Consider the following 22,527-nt stretch of genomic DNA (forward strand, 5'->3'; position numbering starts at 1 on the left):
CTTTGATAAGGTATAGGTTGTTTTAACCTATTAGATTTTGCAAAAATATTTTTTTGGCATACGTTTTATCTCTTGAATATATGAACATATGTGAGTAAATTTTCGTTTAACGACATTTTGTGTACAACATTGTAACACAATAAATATAATTCGTTTATTTTGAAGCAATAATCTGTTTTGAACGTCTGCCCTTAACCTGTCGTCGCCGAAAATAATATCTGGAATTAGCCGCGTGCCAAGAACTTGCGAAAGCGATGAATATTCTTTTATATTTCTCCTAATATAATTAAATTGACAAAGTTTCGAATATCACGAGGCTACCGTATTTTAGTATAAATTGAGTTTTTACATTAATAAGTCACAGAACATTTGTTAATTGGGTCGTTCTTTAAAAGTTACCAGGGTTGGCCACTTTCTAAACACACTAGCACGTATTTAATACAACAGAGGTAATATCAATATGTGATTTGACTGTTATATCCAACTAGCTGTCGCTTGAGGCTCTGTCCGCGGGATGTTAATTAGTAGACTATATATTATTCCAGATTATGTTCTATATGTATGCCAAAATTCATCGAGATCCGTTCAGCCGTTCCGGAGATCAAACATCCATCCATCCATCGAAACATTCTCATTTATGATATTAGTACGATTTTAATTTTATATTTATTTTTTACGAATAATTACAACATTCATGGAACTTCTATTTTTACCATGTATTAAATGTATTTACTAAAATACAAAAGTCTAGTTTCAATAAAATTTTGAATAGAAAATTTTTGTTAAAAGTAAAAAAATATTTAATCACGAACAATCTCGCTTTTCATTAAAATGTCACGCCTCTTGACCTTAGTACTGAAGAATTTATTCATTATTTTCTTAAAGAAAAACAAAATTATACTGTAACTTTTGTTAATTGTTGCTTACCGTAGGCTCTCACATACAAATATATTTTTATATAAAAGTGAAAATCCGCTTTTTTATAACTGAAAGGGGGCAAACGAGCAGCGGGAACACCGAGGTGTTCAACGACGCCCGTGAACATCAGCAATACCAGAGGACCCTAAGTCGTAGCGGTTTGGAAATACGAGGCAGGAAGTTTCGCGCACGCATTTAACGTATATGACAAAAAAGTGAACTTTAAGTATAAATACAACAATCTGTTCTGTTCTGATTTTGTGATTATTCGTCACCTAACATTATAATATTATAGTACAAGAGCTAAACAGCTCCTGTGCTATAATAGTTAAGTTAAATTGGCTTTTTGAATATGATATTTAAAAAGCTAGGTAAACAGATAAAAATGATACAACGGTAATAGATTTTAAATTAAATATAAAACGTCTTTAAGTACACCCACTCGCGCACCTCTAGTCTGAGTGTCTTCTTTTTTTAGACTTCAGCTAGCGAATAGTGTGAAGTGACAGAACAGTGTAGTTTTGTTTCTTGCGCGTACCACAGTAAGTTTTTTTTACCTAGTTTTTAATTCGTGTAATAATAAAATTAATCTAATTTATTAAAAATAATCTTATAGAGTTTGATGCAAATCAAATATTTTAATTTGTGAAAATAAACACGGTTTTTAAATTGTTTTTCGCTGCGATTTTTTAGGTGAAGGTCAAATTGTGTGTGTGGTTGTGGTTTGAGTAAATACGATAATTATAGTTTTTGCAAAGTGTTCGTGTTTTACATATTACGTTATAATTCATAGTAGAAAAAAATATAGTGTTAAACATCCAAACATTAGCATTTGTAACATTAGAAAGATGTAAGTGTGGGATTCGTATGGTAATCTCAAATTAAGATTTAAATTTGGAACACATAATATTATAAATGCGAATGTTTGGATGGATGGATGCATGAATCTTGCTGTAATTTGGTACAAATGTAGAACAAAGTCTAAAACAGTGGTTCCCAAACTTATTTTGTCTACTGCCCACTTTGAGAATAAATATTTTTTTGCGCCCCCATATCACATATTTAAAAACCACTATAACTTCAAATTAAATTAATTAATTATTGTGACCTATGTATGTATATTAACGGAGAATTCTAAACGAAGCTTTTACTATAACCCGCAACTTGAGACCTGCAGCGCCCACAAGGGGCGTTATCGCCCACTTTGGGAAACACTGGTCTAGAAGTAAACATAGACTACTAATTTTGTTTGGCTTTAATTCTGCGTGGACAGAGTCGGGAGTTCAGAGGTCAAGCACCTGACTTGCAATCTGTAGGTCCTGGATTCGAATCCCGCCATGTACCAATGTGTTTTTCGATTTCCGATTTACATATGTACATTTATCCGACGTTCTTACGGTGAAGGAAAACATCGTGATGCAACCTGCACATATCTGAGAAGAAATTCAAAGATATGTGTGAAGTCAACCAGGGCCAGCGTGGTTGACTATGGCCTAGTCACCCTTGACTTAGGGTTGGCTCCGAGACCCTCGGTGGGGACGTAGTGAGCTGATGAGTGAGAGTCGGGGGCAACCACAAGTAACGAATACTTGATAAGTCTTCTTCGTTGACTAAATTAACAAATTAAAGCTTACAATATAGCTATAAATAATAATCAAGAAATATCCTCAGAGACAACGAAGAGATAAGTAATTTGTTGATAGAATAACGAATTTAGTTAAGGATCAACAAGATTACAAAGAACCTTCTGAGGTAATTTGACCGGCGTTATTAAATTTATTAATTCTAGCCTTGATACAGGATGATACTTTGATGAAAAGATTCAATTACAACGGATAATAATAACTACAACCTTGAAGGAAATATCCCTATAAGTATAGAAAAACAAAGGAAACACTTATACAAAAACATACTTTTATATTAATTTTTAGGGTTCCGTACCTCATAGGAAAGATGCAGAACCCTTATAGGATCACTTTGTGGTCCGTCTATCTGTCTGTCAAGACCCTTTTTTTAAGAAAAACAAAGGGAACTGGTAATAAAAAGTGAACTTCGGGTTGGAACTTTCCACAACAAACAGTGTGAGCTCACTTAACTGATTAAGCATTTTCGGCGTTACAGAAAGGTGTCGTTAAATAGGAATAAATTTTACTTCTTACTAATATAAATGCGAAACTTTAGATGTATGGATATTAGAAATTATCTCCAGAACGGATGCATGAACGACATTTATCATATAGATGTTGGACGTAGTCTGGATGAACACATACACTACTTCTAACGGCGTCGCGTGCAAAATCTAGTAAGGGATATATTTATACTCTACTAATCAATTTCGACGTTTTAAGGAGTTTCGTGTTATATCGAGTGACGTTATATAGAGTTTCCACTGTATAGTAGTGCTACTAAATTCATTTATTATTATGTGTCTTTTGTTTATCGTCATAAAAGTACATAAAATCTTAAAACTTTAGCACAGCTATTGTTATAGCATGGTCGTTAACAGTTGAGTGAGAAAGTTTCATTACCTTGTATTCCCACAGGATGAGTCAACAACAATAGTTGTAGAATTTCTGAACATACTATATGTTGTGTAATTATAAAGTCATTTGGTTTAACTCAAAATCTAAAGCTTGAAATAAACGTTAGGTCATCTATTAAGCTATTAATCTATCGAATAAATAAAGAAATAAAAAATGTTTCGAAGACTGAAATTTCCGGGAATATTTATCGTATTTTAGCTACCTTATTTGAAACTCTCTAAGCTTACTTATATATATTTTTAATTAAAAAAAATCAAAATAGTGCCATGTTTTTAAAATTGTACATATCGAGTAATTTTGAAAATTTATTTTAAGTTTTTTTTCAATTTCGTAATATCTTCTAATATTCTAATCTTTATTAATATTAAAGTGTAAACAAATATAGTAGATCTTAAGTCATTTTAGCTATATTCTTTATTTATTTCCAGGTACGTCGCCATAGTTCACAACACTCGGCGCCCCGTGGGAACAGAAAGATGTTACGTTTTTTCATTTAGGCAGGTAAGATTATGGGTTTTACTGTTGTGTTTTCCTCTTACAAAAACAAACTTTAGTAACAAAAAATCCTTCAGCATTTGTTTATGTTTTGTTCACCCATTATAATTAATTATGTTCCTAATTACCTGTTCAAATGTTTTTTTTGTGCTTACAATGTTACCTGAAAGAAATTAATAGTTAATTTTTTTTATATTAAAATTGCTATAAAAATTGATATTTTCTTGGTACCACGATGCAATCAGTACATTAAAAATATATCTACTAAGTTAAATTTTTATCTATTAACAGATTTATCTTGTGAATACGAAGCGTATTAATTCAAATATACGTTGATTGTTTATATCGTTGGGCAAGTTTTTTAATACTTATAGATCATTTGGAGGTTAATTTGTTAGATTTTTATCAACCATAAATTATGTAAAAGATTGCGTCAAAACGTCCTTCTAAATTCAAGACCGAACAGACATCGTAAAGTGCATTGATCACGGATCGCAAATCTTTTCTATCGACGAAAATATCAATCTAATTATAAAAACTTACATCTCGTGACCTGATCGACTGACTCACGATGAATTTGGCACGACGTAGTTCCGCCTCTCACCTATGCATCTGTACAGTCAACTGCATAAATATGTAAACACGTATATAACTTTAACAACTTGTACAGTTCGTCGGTATCAATTAAACTTATTCACAAACCCATCAACAACATGTTAACATTGTCGGAAGAATACGGGCGGATGCGTGTAGACATATTTCTGAAATCGAAAGCGCTTTACTAGTTTTTGAAGCTTCATAAATGTTTACATATTTATGCAGCTGACTGTACATACGATGTATTACCTTGTTCGTATCAGCTGTTACTTGTCAGTGTACATATAGTGAAATAGATATTATCAAATCATGTTTTTATTGTGTGCAGTACAGCTGTATAAGTCAGATGTTAAATTGATTATTTAAGTTTTAAACTTTTAATACTTTGATGGCTCCTATGTAGCATCGTATGCCATAGTTTTGTGATATACACTTTGTTTTATGTTTCTTTTTAAATCAACTTCATAATTACTACATTCAAGAAGAACTTTACATTTTGATTGCCTATCATATGACCATGTTTGATGCATTGTAATTATTCGTACTGTTTTGTTTTTTTACATAACATAAGGGGGCAAACGGAATAATTCACGTTGGAGCAAGAGCTATCGATTTTACGTTTTTGCGTAATAACGAAATGTACTATGATGTCACACATAAAGACGTTGTCTGAACAAATGCCAAATGTTTACAAATTAGTTATCATGACTAATTTGTAAACATTTGGCATTTGTAAAAATATAAAAAGTTGACACAATGTTAAGGTATGTCTAGAATTTATATTAAAGTATATATTTATATATCTTATCTATTGGAATATCATACAACACTAGCTGTCACCCGCGACTCTGTCTGTGCTGGAATAAAAAATATATGGTAGTCGAATATCTGTCGTATTGAATATGCTTATAAAATTACATAAATCTCAGTCAAGTCGTTTCAGAAGAGAGTATGGTAACTAGCATTGTGACACCAATCTATATATATAAAAGAAAGTCGTGTTAGTTAAACTATTTATAACTTAAGAACGGCTTTACCGATATGCCTGAAAATTGGTGAGGAGGTAGCTTAGAGCCAGGAGACGGACATAGGATACTTTTTTTTCTAATTTATGCCTTGAAGAGCTGCTTTTTATTTAACTTATATAGATAAGTTTTTTATATATCCACGCGGACGGAGTCGGGGGCGACAGCTAGTATTTTATATATAAGATTTCCATTTTCTTTCTTTGTATGTAATATTAAATGTGGTGAAGAAATCTTTTATTGAAAGAAAAAATGCATTAAAGAGTTTGTTCTGCGGTTTTATAATTAAACAATTAATCTTTACTGGAATACTGGAATACCGGAATGAAATCGATTTGTTCTATTCTATTGCATTCAGTCGCCAATGTAACCAACATAACGTATTTATGAAACTAAGCCAACACGTATCGAGCTGGTACAAAATGAAACGGATGTTAGGAAACCTTAATTTGTTACCACTGAAGCACGTTCCTCGGACGTCAAACTTTCTCGCGTTGTGTTAATTCTGTTACTGTACATAGTACAATATTAATTTACAGATAAATTGTTTAATTTAACATTAATAAATAACGGTTTAATGTTTTATTTATTATATATAAATTTTAAATTTAAAAATCTTAACAAAACTGTGTTACGTTTTTTTCAATATTACTAATATTATAAATGCGAATGTTTAGATGGATGGATGTTTGTTTAAAGGTATCACCGGAACAGCGGATCAGATCTCGATGAAATTTTGCATGGATATAGAACATAGACTGAAAGAACACATAGGCTACTAATTAAGTTATTTTTATTTCGGCGAGGACGGAGTCGCGGGCAGCTAGTAGTTTTAACTATCGATTATAAAAGAAAACCACCATCAACTCACCATCGGTATGTGTCATTAGTAAATGCGTATAATTCATTTTAAAACAATTGTAACTCTTTTTCGTTGATTTAATATCTGAATAATTCAATTGCAATAGATATTTGAAATTAAAGTCCAAGTTTTATGAAATAAATTGTTAAAATTAACATTTTATAACAGTTACAATTCGTATTCAAAGTAAGAAACAATTCCAAGATTTATTTTGCACCAAATTGTTGATTTCTTTTTGTTCTATGTTAAACCAAACACTATCGAATGGCTCGCAAGGTTTCAATGAAGGAAATGAACTTATAAATTCATCGCACGCCGCATCCAATTGTCTTCCTTTTAGAGATCTTAGGCAACGACTTGTATTGTTGCAGCTGTAGTTGCACTGTCCTAAAATTGTACTAAACATGTTGTCTTTTGTTTCCCAAAGGGAGTGAAAGAGATGACAATATTTTCCACAAAAAAACACAGATAAGTAAAGCTAAAATAAAACTGGCCACGAATTAATTCATTCCTTTCAGACCTGAGAAATGTAAACACAAAATTAATTATAAAAAAGATTTTGTTGTAAAGAAAATTATTTAATTCATATGTTTGTCACATCTTTTGAAACTGGTAGAAAGCTTTCTTTTTTAATACGAAAAAATGATTTACGCATATCAAAAATATATATTTGATTAACTTTGACCTGCGACTCCGTTCGCGCAATAAAAAAAAGTAAGTAGTCTATGCAACTTTCAGACTATATTCTACATGTATCATCGAGATTGTCCTCGAGATATCTTTTAAGAAACATCCATCTAAACATTCCTGTTTAAAAGACAGACATAAAATACGATTCAAATTATATATTAGTACAGTGTAATCCGTGTATAAAGCTATTAAGTTGAATAATGTTAAGCTATAACAAGTCAAAGTAAGCTATAAAAGAAACTTAAGTTATAACTCTGGTCACTGCATTCGTACTGATAACTTCATTTTATTGCATTCGCTCTTTAAACTTCATAATTCAATAAAAATTGATACCTTCTTAAATGTCGCTTAATTTAACGATAGTCTGGAGTTTCGTATTTATATAATTTTGAATATTATCTCATTAAATATTTTGTACAAAACATAATAATATGCGAGAATTTGTATGTTTTTTTTATATCATAATGTGGCAAACGAGCGAGCGGCCACCTGAAATCGCTGAAATAGCGAAGTAACCGTTGCCTATACACATACGCAATTGCATATGCGTTACCTACTTTTAATCGACGGAGGAGAGGATGCACAGAAAGAAAACATTTTCCCTTTCCATGCATCCTCTCATCCAGAATGTCCACTTTCACTTCCCATCCTTTCCTTATTAGAGAAAAAGGGTAGGAAAGGAAAGAGGATGTTAATGGATGGTATGTTAGACCTAATTTGACATTTAAATTATTAGAAGACATATAATTTGATCAGTCTAGTATATCTTACTAATATTATAAATGCGAATGTTTAGATGAATGATGTATGGATGTTTGTTCGAAGGTATCTCCGAAACGGCTGCAACGATCTCGCTGTAATTTGGCATACATATAGAACATAGTCTGGCGAAACACATAGGTTACTACTATGTTTTTTTTATTTCGTACGGATGAAGTCGCGGGTGACAGCTAGTAATAAATGCGAATTTTGGCACAGATGTAGAATATTGTCTGGAAGAACACATAGGCTACTAATTATGTTAATTCCGCGTGAACGGAGTCGCAGTCGACCGCTATAGAGCATGTAATAAACAACGGTTTTGTATGAAAAGATTTCCCTACTTTTTGTCGGCAGGCGGTGAATTATACTCCTAAATATAATAAAATAATCCTTTTCTCGGCTCCAAGCGGTGGCTTTATCTCATTTATGAAGCGATATAACCGAAAATATCAAAGGCGACCCCCAAGTATTATTTGCAAGCGTTTACGTGTTGCGAACTCAACAATTTCGATCTACCATTTTTTTCTTTGAACATTACATATCCATTTTTATTTAAATCTGTGTTAAGGAAGAGTTTTTTCGTTAAATATTTTACACAATATCATCATCAGCTCACTATACGTCCCCACCGAGGGGCTCTGAGCCTACCGTAAGTTAAGGGTGATTAGGCCATAGTCAACCACGCTGGCCCAGTGCGGGTTGGTTGACTTCACACATATCTTTGAATTACTTCTCACATATGTGCAGGTTGCATCACGATGTTTTCCTTCACCGTAAGAACGTCGAATAAATGTACATATGTAAATCGGAAATGGAAAAACACATTGGTACATGGCGGGATTCGAACCCAGGACCTGCAGATTGCAAGTCAAGTGCTTGAACACTGAGCCACCGACGCTCAATATATTTAACGGTAATTTTATAGTATGATTAAAAAGTTATACGGTTGAAATATATCCGTATATACATCACTTATGTACTTATGTGTTGTTTTCTGTGAGTCTTTTTTACCTTTTATTGTAAATTAAGTAATTTGTAAGCAATTTGCAAAAGAAACGTTAACGGCTGGATGGAATTCGGCATAAATATTATGAAAATACCATTGCGTTAGGAGCTATGTTCGTGATTATAATCCATTTATTATTAACAAGCTGCGATAAGACTCTACAACAGTAAAAATATACTTTTAATAATATAACTGCTTTATGTTATAACTAGCTGTCGACCGTGACTCTGACCGCGCAGAAAAAAAAATTAGTAGTCTATCTGTTCTACTAGATTATTTTCTATATTTATGCCAAATTTCAGAGAGATCCGTTGAGCTGTTCTGGAGATAGTTTCTAACATACATCCATACATCCATCTAAACATTCGTATTTATAATATTAGAAAGATTGCAAAGATAGCTGTGATATGACTACACAAAGGTCAAAAATATGCATTTATCAACATCATTTTATTTTATTATTAGCGTCAGCTATGTCCCACCGAGGGACTGCGAGTTAAACTAGGATAGAATAGAAGATAGATATATAGGATAGAAGGATTCTATTTATTACTAGTGACTAGAAATACAAAAGTTATTACTAACAAAAATACAGTAAGACACTGTTTAGTTATATACGCGTTTTAACCCTTTGACCGCCTGTGATATTATCCATGAGTACAATGTCACCAGTACCAAAAATATATCTTTTTTTTTCAAAGTTAATAAGTAAACTGATATATAAACACGGCTAAACACTCACGTATATATACGTCCGGTGGCGGCACCGACTAGTTTCGAGCCCATCGTGGGCCCTTCATCAGGATGAGTGGCACTGGTATTATTTCGCGGACGCGGCCCGTCGCTCACACGTGAGTGTTTAGCCGTGTTTATATATCAGTTTAGTATAATGTCTCACGAAAGTTTGAATAAGTTAATAAGTAATGTAATAAGTTTTGCACAAGTGTTACGTCAGAGGAAACTTAGGTTACGAGTAACATATTTCATATTCCATTTTTAAATGTCCGTCTTCATTTAACAGTTACGAATATATTTTTGTTTTTAATTATTTATTCATTTTGGAAACATGAGAACTTGTATTCGGAGAGTCGTCTGAAAATAAATTTTAGTTTGTGTTCCTGAACTTGACAACTTTTGCTGTTAAGTTCATTGAAAAAATAATTAATTTCACATTTTCACAGGAAATAATTTAGAAATCGAATAAAAGTACAAAAACGTTTTAATTAAAGAAATGTAAAGATCTTTAAAAGTCAAAGGTTAATTAAAGTCAAGGGGAAAATTATTTTTTTTGTTCTAACGCAGCCCTACAGTGAAGTAAATTTATTTATAATTTTCCTTTTGAAATACTCGTAACTACTGTTTGGAAATATATTAGAAGACTTTCTTATTATATACACTTTATATGTATTATTTCGTAAAATTACGCTTCAGTAAAATCATTATCAAATTTTAGTATCTTTAAGCCACATTACAATTTCTTTTCTAACTAGCTGTCGCCCGAGACTCCGTATGCGCGGAATTAAAAAAAACTTATTATATTTTATATCTATGTGAAATTACAGTGAGATCTGTTGCATGCAGATGCAGCCTTTCTGGAAATACCTTTTCACAAACCTCCGTACAAACATTTTCATTTATATTATTAGTAGAGGAAAGGTACTAAGATGTTTATTTTTTTAATTAATCATTACAACTTAGCTCTAGTCTTATGCTTGGGTATGGTATATAATAAATAAAATAAAATAAAATAGCCTTTATTGCTTTACAATTTTTACAATTTATGATAGTTATACATGCCTATTAACTAAAAAAAACTAAATTAATTTAAACAATTCTACTAGTATTTAAATGATCGGCAACTTGTTTGTATTGAAAAGCTTGTCAATTGACAAAGGCCTCCTCTAAAGATTTCCAACTATTCCTATCTCTTGCTAAGCGGATCCATAACGGTCCAGCTATTTTCTTAAAATCATCTTCCCATCTTTTGTTGGTATAGTATATAACAATTCGTATATTGGGAATCGAATCCACGACTACTTTGGTCACTAGTTCTTAACTTTAACAACTAAGCTTGGAGTATTTGATCTTAAAAACATATTTGATACTGGAACATTCAGAACTAATTCAAATTAAGCAGATTTGTTTAACCTCAAAGATTTTTTTTTAAAATGTTTATTAAAAACGGCCAAACGCTCACGTATATTCCGGCGCCGCCACTGTGAGTGTTTAGCCGTTTTTATATCAGTTTATTATAATTTCTCACGAAAGTTTGAATAATTTAATTATTATTAAAATTTAGAATCCAAGTGTAATAATCGACTAGTCATAAAGTTTCTATATTTTTGTATATGAAGTTGTTAAAGCGGAATAAGTAGACCGGTTATCTTTTACTGCCTAGCTACAGTAACTTTCAAATTTTACGAGCACTCTTTAGTAAGGTCTGACAATAAAACAAAATCGGATACTGTCTTGCAATATTACATTGCGCTGGGAATCCTTATGAACTTTATATATCTTTTTACATATTTTCTTTTATCAAAAATCTTATATATATATATTTATTTAAAGCACACGTTTAGATGATATTTTTTTGTTTATTGCTTATTAATTAACATTCAACATTTGGTAAATTGACGAAGAAACATAATTAAATTTTGCCCAGTGTTTCTGAAACCAAAATATCTGCTTATAACATACTAGCTGTCGCCCGCGACTCCGCCCGCGCAGTATTAAAAAATCTATTGGTCGCAGCGTAATGTTATATAGCCTAAAGCCTTCCTCTACAAATGGATTATCCAACAAAAAATGATTTTTTCAAATCGTACCAGTAGTTCCTGAGATTAGCGCGTTTAAACAAACAAACTCTTCCGCTTTATAATATTAGTATATATTGTTATCTCTATTTTGTCAAAGATAATGACAGGGATGACAATATGTTTTATACAAATATTTTGGTCTCAGAAACCAACCGTAAAATTTTTAATTCTCTATGGAAGACACTGTCAGAAAGCAAAAGAAAATTCCATTTATCATAATTACAATAATAGCAAAACGATTTCACTAAAAATAATAAAACTATTTCTCAGATAACTCCGGGAGTTACAAGCTAAGAGACTGCAGGTTTCAAAGATCGTTGCTATTAAGCTTATCTGAGGATGGATAAAAATTTACTTGCAAAAAGGGACCTTACGTTCCCTAGGGAAATATGAAAGAAAGACAAATCGTTTCGGAGACTTACGGTCAGATTTATTTAAGAATGAAGAATCTTGGAAACATTTATTGAAATTATTATAATTTGCCTGTAGTTTTGAGCTTTGCATTTATTCTGCGAGTCTCTGATAAAATAGAGGAAAAGTTAAATTGACCAGAGTTAGCTCTAAAATTATTTTCAAGGTCATTCAGCACAAACTGTCGCCTGAAAGTTTACATTTAAGATAAATAATTTAGGGAGCTTCCTCGGACAAATTAGTTTAGCTATCCAAAGGGGGAACGCTGCTAGTATCTTCGGGACCTTGCCTAAAGGGACTCCTTTTAATAATATATTTTAGTAAATTATTCGTTTTTAACATTTTATTTAATATCATATATTTAAGACATTTCATGTAAAGTATTCTAATACTCTATATTTTATCTACGGCAATAAATGGCATTTAAATTTAGGGATCACGTAAGTACATGAACTTTTTTTTTAATAAATTATTAGCAGATTTTTTTGGAAATTTACTAATATTTCTTTTACCACGCCAACTAAGATCTAGGCCTGTGCTATATGGTTTACGACAATAATCGAATGGCGGGATTCGAACCCCCGACCTCATTTTCGGAAATCCGTACCCTTAACCATTAGGCTATTGACGCTTATATCATAAATCGTTTCTCTAGTTACGATTTCATATAGATTTAATAATATGACGTCACAATATGTCCTTCAGACACATTCTTATTTAAACGGTATTCACATTTTAAGTGCTATTTGGTAGGAATAATACAATTTTAATATGTAATTGAGTGCCGACAGACGCGGCGTATCCATCACTCGCGAGTGGCGACATCTGAGCGGCGGTGAGGGCACTCCTGCTCTGATTTTGTCAGTCTCGTAAATTTCTCGTTATTGCGACCGTTTCGTGTAGTCAAGCTAAAATTTGTTTTGAAATGCTTTTAAAAAAAGATATTAGAATCTACCATGGTAGTACGATTTAGGTTATGCTTATTTGTAAATTGTTATTAACATAATAATTGATTGATGAAAAAAAACTGGATTAGACTTTTATAGTTATTATTAAAAAAAAATCTGTAGTACTAGTTATTTCCATAATGAAGCAAAAGCTTATAATCTTACTAATATAAATGCGAATGTTTGTATGGATGGATGTTTGTTTGACGGTATCTCCAGAACGGCTGCATGAATCTCGCTGAAATTTAGAATAGATATAGAACATAGTCTGGAGGAACACAGACTTCGAATTAACGTTTTTTTTCTATTCTGCGCGGACGGAGTCGCAAGCGACAACTAGTATAGCTATAGTTTGTTATAATAAGTGACGATTAAGTACTAGTGTAACTAAGTTGCAAATTTAGAATCAATAGATGGCGCTGCTCTTAAATAAGTATTAGCAAAACGTGTTAATCGGCACTAATCGAATAAATGCTACCGGGAAGTTAGTGGATCCGCGGTTGGCGTAGTGCGGGCTGTGGGCGACTGCCAAACCGCAGGAACGTGTTTAGAATAGGATTAATCTGGTTTCTGGGCTATTTGATTTCGTAATCTCCTTTTCAGTTAACTTTCAAACTTCAATAGTATTTAACAATTGCAAACTTGTGTGGCAAAACTAAATACTAAGCTTTGTTACACAGCTTTGTATAATATACCTATAGAATAACATTTTGTGATTCCATTTAAATAATTAAAATGAACAATCCGCAGTGAAAATGTTTCACCAAGAAAATTATTCAAGATAAAGTGACATTTTAAATTTTGCAAGCGCCTTTTAAAATTTAATAGCTGATTCCAGTAAAAGACTTATCTTCGTCTGATCTCGCAACTGAACCCTTTGAAGTACAATATCTGTTGCCCGAGGCTCTACTTTATTATTTTTCACCTCGCCCCATTTAATGCCACGTCCTGTGTTAACAATATAACAGAAAAAGTAAAAAAAAAATAAGAATAAAAAAGGTCACCATCTTGAAAGCGTTTGTTGGTCGAACGGAGATTAAATGTAGCGAAAACTGAGAAAATATTAAATCGTCTAGCCTTTTTTTTATAAGTAAAATATTTCGTTATATTTATCACTTCATTATTTTTTATCACTACGTTGTGTATTATTATTTTCGAAACTATATTTTTAAGAACGTTGAACAAAATATATTTTACTATGCAATCTATACATATAAATAATATTGAAGTGTCTGTTTGTAATATTGAAATAACCGATTTAATATTATATAATACATGCATATATTAAATATATATGTTTTATATTATCTTTATATAAATAATTCTTCTGTGAGTGTGTATGTCACTGAACTTCTCTCAAACGACTGGACCGATTTTGATGAAATTTTTTGTGTGTGTTCAAGGGGATCTGGGAATGGTTTAGATTCACAATTTTCATCAAATATTAACTTCATATCAATTTATTCAAATTAAAGACGTGTAGACAGGACAACGTCTGTCGGGTCCGCTATTGTTTTATACTATTTTTGTCTGTCTGTATGTTTGTTCCGGCTAATCTCTGAAATGGCTGGACTGATTTGGACGGGACTTTTATTGGCAGATAGATGATGTTATAAGGAGTAACTTAGGCTACGTTTACTTAAGAAAAATTCTAGAACAACTTCAACTTAAGAAAAATATTCTAGAAAAATAAGATACAGTCGCAGGCACAGCTAGTCAAAATTAGTTTTCACTGGACAAGTTGAAAGAGATGTGTCAAGACCAGTAGATCAAGAGTGTAGTCTTTTGTTATGGTTCCTTTACTGCAGTTTCAGGCATTAGTTATTTAACAAAGGAAAAATCCATTAGTATTGAAAATATAAAAACACAAGTCACGACTAAAAATGCGACTTTTAACTCGTCTCTTGATTCCCTCATGAGCATACTTTAGAGAATGTTGGCGACTGGCCAACAGTCAAACGACACACTGCCCTGTTACGAACAAAGTCTTGTCTTTAAATAATCCCTTGTCTTTTATTTAGAATTATCATACACATGGTTACTTTGACTTACCTGAAGAGAAAACTGAATAGTACTATTACCAATTAGGTACATGAAATGACTCTGTATTTGACACAATTGATTTAAAATTGTGACCTCAACCGTTTTCATTGTTTCTTTTAGAATAAATATTTAAATAAACATTATTCGTACATTCCAGGTGCGGCCCTTCCGAAACAAAGGAGAAGGAAAGCAGATCAGGCGAGCGGGCCCGTCTGCCCGGCGGGCCCGCCTTTGTTGAGGTAAGAAAGCCTAAACTTAGAACAGATGCACCCGTGTGTTCCGAAACACAAATCGTTTGACATATTTTTTTGCTATTGTATTCAAATAAAATGAAAGAAATGAATTTGTTTTCGTAAAAGTGTTTCATCTGTTTAAAATTAGCATCGTAACATTGTCCCATTCTATTAGCGATATTCAAAACATTGAAGTGACTTTAGGGTAAATTTAGTAGAAAATTTACACTAAAGGGCTTACTTAGTGTACGTACCTTTGTGCAGCAGTAAGATAACTAAAGTATGAGTTTCACAGTCGCGAAGCACGAGTTTATCTAAGCTAGGTGTGACTAGGCCTTAGTCAACTACAATCCTAGTGTGTATTGGTTGACTTCATGGACATCTTTTTTTCACATAATATGTTCTTTATAACTGATATTTTGCACAATGGCTTTATGACGTTAAAATGTTTCTGAGTAAACAAAGATAGAACATAAGGTTAATAGAGTCATTTGTTGACTCCGCCGTCTCTCTGCTCGCTTCTCATATTGTTACAATTGATGAGATGAGCGCAAACTCGTGTACGAGATATTATCACAGAGTATTGTATGTACAGAGATTATTTTATTTCATTTTGCTATTTAATTTATTTAAATTTAACAAGTTATTAATTCGCTAGTACACTTTTTAGAAACTTGATTCAGAGATTGATTAAACTTTACAACGTAAAAAATATATTAGATTTACATATTGTTTTAATACAATTTTGATAATTTAAATGTAGTTTAAAAATACAGACATAACATCTCACCTAATTGTTATTAAAAAAAAAACTAAAAGCTCAAAACAGTTTGTGAATAAAATTTTATACTCTGTACAATAGTAGTGTCGTAAAGAAAATGGCGACCGTAAAAAAGCGCACATGATACTGCTAAGTAACTCGGTATCTCAGTGCTGCCTACAGGTGTGAGAACACTTGAATATCGTACAAGTCAGGTCGAGCTTTTACGACCAACTTATCTGGCAAAGATTTTAACAGATTTCATTCACAAATACAAACTTTAAGTTTAGAAAATTGTTTCAAACATTGACTTTTAGTTTTAAATTGTGAAACTAATATTGTTAAGTTTGTTTATATAAAAATGTTGAACTTTATTATTCTTAAGTATTTTTTCAAGTTTCTCTTTTCGTTGAACAATCACACAACACATTACAATTTAAACCAATAGTTGCCAGCGACTCCGTCCGCGTGGAACTAAAGAAAAACTAATTAGTGACCTGTGTGTTCTTCCAGACTATGTTCTTTATGTATGCCAAATTTCATCGAGATCCGTTGAGCCGTTCTGGAGATACCTTGAAATAAACAACCATCCATCCATCTAAACCTTCGCATTTATAATATTAGTAAGATGTATAAATAATGTAAGTTTGCAATTAAAGTCTATTAGATTAAAATCGGTATAGCTATTAAACTGACGAATAAGAAAATTAAAATTAATCTTAATTCTTACTTATATTATAAATGCGATAAGTTTGGACGGATTGACGGATGGATGTTTGAAGGTATATATCTGGATCGGTTAAACGAATCTTACTGAATTTTATCATAGAAGTAACCCATAGCCTGGAAAGGTATGTAGGCTACTTACAAAGTTGGTTTTTAATAACTCGCGGACGGAGTCGCGGCTGGTTGCGAGAAGTTATAAAAACAATTAACTTTAAATAAATCATGACGTCACAAGTTACTATTCATAATGTAATAGTGTTTAAAGGAAACGAGAAATGCGCGCGGTAACTCGTAAAGTTCTGAAAGCTGAAGCTTTTATATAAAGTGCTGCAAAACAACTATATTTATACACTTAAACAACAAAACTCCATTTTCATTAGTAATCTGTTTATTTTCTGCTACAAATAATTTCTAAAAATCGTAAAAAAAATCAACTGAAACCATGAACATGTATTACGAAAATGTGGAAATAAATGTGCGAGAGCCTGGCTTAATGTTATGCCAGTTCGTTTTTTAAACCAAGAGAAAAGCATTATAAAATTGCCAAATTACATACAGACAAGAATTTGAAAAAATGAGTGCCTGCCGCCAAATATAATTCGGTAGCATGTGTCTGCCCCTCTGGAAACAGGCGTGAGAGTTATTAGTAACATCATCATCTCCCTGGCCTTATCCCTCTGACGTAGGGTCCACGCGTGAGGTTTTATAAACACTTATGTTTTCACTCTATTCATACGGTATATCGCCGAACATACTTGGAAGAAAAAAAATAGGAATTTTATTTTTGACAAATTAATAAATTAAACAAATCGCTGCACTGCAGTTATCAAGTATGATTTTATACTACACGTTATTGATTCTATACGTAAATTTCTCATACTAAGTCTTAACTAAGGGTCTCCTTTAGTAACCAAATCCGAATGCGTCATGTACTAATGACTTACATTATCAACGCATAATATTTAATTAGATTACTAATTTTAGAGAAAGCTCATTACGAGTAAAGAGTCTTGACAATACTTCGTGTTACATAAACGTTGTAGAGTAGTACTTAACGTAAATTTATATCAACGATTACGGAACATCAACGTGGAATTCCATTGTCGTGACTCTCGTGTTAATGTATATTGCAGTCCCTAATTTCTCAATGAGAATGAAAGGAATGCATCTATGTATCAATAAAAGAGTTACAGCAGTGAAATTCTATCCTTACATTCTAGTGGCAATTTTCAACTGAATTAAATAATTTGATACTTTCTATTGTTTGTTATTTGGAATCGTGGAATTGAATACAGAGAATTTATTTTTCTTTGAATGAAGTTTATCAAGAAAAAAAACTTAATAATTGTGTAATTTAATTTTGGCTCGTGCAAAAAATCAGACATAAAAAAAAGAAAATACGAAATAAGGGCAACATTTTCAATTTGAAATTTAATCCAATTCGTTTACGGACCGTTGACGTTGTTGCCAAAATAGAAATTGCTTAGAACATTAGGATCTTCAGGACACATAATCGTGATCTTTTACTGTTATTAGTCGTATCCATTGTACTGTACACCTTGAGTAGAACATTGCGTTACTCCCTTACAAAATAGAATTACAAGAAAATTATGGGATTGTTTAAATGAGCATTCTATTAGAGACTTGGTAATGTTATAGACCTACTTAGTAAATTGCCTCAATACTACCTACACTTACAATGACTCAATTTATTATTAGAAAGAGATGTTTGAAATAAAACCTTTTTTATATTATATTAGCTGTCGCCCGCGACTCCGTCCGCGTTGATATATAAAACTTAATTAGTGTAGTCCACATCACATCCGTCTAAACATTCGCATTTATAATATTAGTAAGTTAAAAAGCAGCTCTTCAAGGCATAAATTGAAAAAAAATAATTAAAAAGTGAATAAATAGTATCCTATGTTCGTCTCCTGGCTCTAAGCTACTTCCTAACCAATTTTTAGCCATATCGGTAAAGCCGTTCTTGAGTTATAAATAGTGTAACTAACACGACTTGCTTTTATGTACACACACACACATATATATATATATAAGAATCTTGTATATAATGTTATGGTTTAACTCTTTACACAAAATATTTGTAATATGAGTTAGACAAATTTAATCCACGGTTCAGAAATCGGATCTCAAGTTAATATAACATGAAAAATAATTATGTTCTTGACAGTTAATTAGAACTCGGTTCAAGTTACGTTAACTTATTAGACGGTGCGAGTAAGGGCACTTTGGCGCACCGTGTTACATTAATATACTTGATTGAAATAATAAACAAGCATGGCTTTTTATTAAAGCTTATAAGCATTAAAATTTGAAAACTTGTAATTTTATTTTGGTCCGGTCTAACAATACTATATAAGTATAACGTCCATTTTCCTTGAAGGTTATCGTTATGCCAAATTAAGCTTTCACATAATATGTTCAATATAAAATGACTTTATACATTTCCGTTTTAAGTTTGAAAAAAAATTGCATATGTTTCAAAATCAAATAATGAACAATTAATGTATATAAAGATTTATAACATGTAAATGACATGAAAATAAAATAAAATTTATATGAAATTCTTGCTATCTCAAATATAAAATACAACTAAGTAAACTCACTTGCGGAATAGGCTACGCAAGTCTACGGATTTCCAGCGTAGCACTGTCGTAGCACTCGCATAACTTCAATATAGTTAAGTTTGAAACTTTAATATTTAAGTTTTTAAAAAGTAATACAAATTATAGACATTAACGATATACTTTGATTTAATTTCTTAATACAGTAATCTTACTAATATTATAAATGCGACAGTTTAAATGGATGGATGGATGTTTGTTTGAAGGTATCTCCGGAATGGCTAAATAGTTTATGCTGAAATTTGACATAGATGTAGAACATAGTCTGGAAGGTCACATAATTTACTTATTAAGTTTATTTTTGAATTCCACGTGGACGGAGTCGCGAGCGACAGCTAGTATTATGTAATGTGTAGAGTGTATATCTTTCAAACGATATAATTTCATGTCACACGTTTAATAATGATGAAATTATGTCACTAAAGCTATTAATTTATTCGAGAAGTGTGAACCAACCCTTAGCATCCTGAAAACGGAACATTCCTGCGGTATTTGCTATGTAATTAAGTGCGAAGTAGCGAGCGAGAAATGACGCAGCGACAAACAATTAATTACAGCCGAGTGGTTCCGCAAAGGGCGTTTTAATCCGCTTGGAACCTCTAATGTCTAGACGCACTCAAGTATTTCCAACACATAGAGGTGAATGTGTTAAGTAACTTTGCCACAATCGGAGCTTTATATCAATTGTTTAATTTTTTAATACGAAAAGTAAAGTAATTGAAAGATATGTGAAGTCAAGCAACAGGGACTGGGCCAGCGTGGTTGACTATGGCTTAATCCCCCGTGACCTACGGTAGGCTCCGAGATAATGTTGATGGAAACGTATAGTGAGTTGACGATGATGATGACGAAAAGTATAATTTTATATAAGTTATCTGAGATGATGAAAATCACTTCGTACGAATGAAGCTTATGTAACAAAAAATACATGTATAATGTGTTGTATGTTATATTATTTGATCGTGGTAGAACAGAGGACCTATAACGAATATTTGCGACCCGCAGCTCTATAACCTAATGTATGAAATATGTCATTTGTATTAAGTACGTTAGTGTATTTCGCGCCCGGTTGCGTCGCTGCACAAATTTTTAAAACAAAATTTGTTGAATACATTACGAAGTCGTGCTCACTAATACTCGTGTTTTTTTATTTCATATGGTGGTAAACGAGCGAGCGGCCACCTGAAATCGCTGTAATAGCGTAGTGACCATTGCCCATAGACATACGCAATTGCATATGCGTTGCCTATCTTTAATCGAGGGAGGAGAGGATGCACAGAAAGAAAACATTTCCATGCATCCTCTCATCTGAAAAGTCCACTTCCCATCCTTTCCTTATAAGAAGAAGGGTAGGAAGGGAAAGAGGAGTAAATTAGGCTCGCCCGCTAAGTTTCGTGTTAGGTCTTTAGACTTTTCCTTTATTAACTTAAAATCAAGTCAACTATCGTCAAATAAATTGAATACGGCAGTGTAACGTATACTATTCTACCCTTATTATACTTTTTATGGAATCTGTGTACGGTCTGGAAATAATAAAATGTACTTTATGATTGTACAAGTCGCAACGGAATCGTAAACTGCAGGAGCTCTGCAGTTTTATGTCTTGGCGAATGCGGTCCTAGGATTTACGTCTCGGATAGATTCAGCCTTCGAGAAAATAAATGTTATGTTTGTCGTTCATGACCAAATGCTAACTTTATTCTGCATACGGATTCAAACGAGACGTATTTTATATTTTTAATTTTATTATTCTGACATTTGAAATGTAATATAATCCTTCCCCATCTTACTAATATTATAATTGCGAATGTTAAGATGGATGAATGGATGTTTGTTTAAAGGAAGGTATCTCTGGAAAGACTCAAAGTAACCTGATGAAATTTGGCTCAGATGTGGAACATAGTCTAGAAAAACACATAGGCTACTCTTTATGTTGTTTTTTTAATTCCACGCGGTCTTGGTCGCGGCTAACAGCAACAGCTAGTCTTTGAATAATGTCAAATTATGGCTTAAGAACAGGGTTTCATGAGTCAGTTCTTTTTAAAGCTTACAGATAAAGTAAATCAAAAGAAAACATATTAATTGTGAAAAAACCGTTCAATAAGAGTGAGAATTTGAACAATGAAGTTTTAACGTAGGCTTTTACTGCTGAAACGCTTCTATAATAACATGATTAGCCTTCTCATTCATTTTAAAGAAAAGAAAAGCTGTTTAAAAACATTTGTACAAGTGATTTGGTGAATCTGCGGTTCCTCAGGTCTTGCAGCAGTCCTTGGGTCTTGATGAACACCTTGGTGTTCCCGCTGCTCGTTTGCCCCCTTCTTTTATAAAAAAAACGCTTAGTTCAAATCTGCCGCTTTGATAACAAAGACGTAATAAATCCAATTTATTATCTATATCTAGGTCTAAATAGTTAATTAAAACGTGGAATATTGTTGTTTATGTTTTTTCAATTTTTTATCAGAACATAAAACTGACCACATTTTCGTGTTCCGGTATAATAAAGGAAGTTAAATGCGAAACGAAAACGGATAAATACGGATAAAACGTTCGTAAGGTAAATGTGTTTTATTTTGGTCGTTAATCTTACGCCTGTTTACTTTACTCGAGGGCACATTCAATATATTCCTTTAATAAAATACACCCAAGGTACGTGAATTCAGGAGACTTCGCACAAAAAGGTGCCCTTTTTATTATTATTATATCAAGTAAATTATATATATATATATACCGTCGGTGGCTCAGTCAAGCACTTGACTTGTAATCTTCAAGTCCTGGGCTCGAATCCCGCCATGTACAAAGTGTTTTTCGATTTCTAATTTACATATGTACATTAGCCCGATGTTCTTATGGTGAAGGAAAACATCGTAATGCAACCTGCACTTATCTAAGGAATTCAAAGATATGTGTGAAGTCAACCAACCCGCACTTGGCCAGCGTTTGACTATGGCCTAATCACCCTTAACTTAAGGTAGGCTCCGAGCCCTTCGGTGGGGACGTATAGTGAGCTGATGATGATGTAAATCAAGTATATCGTAAATGGTCAAA

At 32.4% G+C, this 22,527-nt stretch overlaps 1 protein-coding gene across 2 annotated transcripts in view; it reads left to right on the forward strand.

The window, feature by feature from the left end:
• The first annotated feature begins 1,386 nt into the window (after positions 1-1,386).
• Positions 1,387-22,527, forward strand: part of tn (tripartite motif containing protein thin) — a 32,890-nt gene continuing 11,749 nt past the window's right edge. For both annotated transcript variants that reach the window (XM_013325133.1, XM_013325136.1), the window contains exons 1-3: positions 1,387-1,460; positions 3,890-3,962; positions 15,273-15,354. The gene's annotated coding sequence lies outside the window, so the exon portion shown is untranslated. The remainder of the gene's footprint in view (positions 1,461-3,889; positions 3,963-15,272; positions 15,355-22,527) is intronic.

Source organism: Papilio xuthus, unplaced genomic scaffold, assembly GCF_000836235.2.
Source record: "Papilio xuthus unplaced genomic scaffold, Pxut_1.1 DF824888.1, whole genome shotgun sequence".
NCBI classification, from domain to species: domain Eukaryota; kingdom Metazoa; phylum Arthropoda; class Insecta; order Lepidoptera; family Papilionidae; genus Papilio; species Papilio xuthus.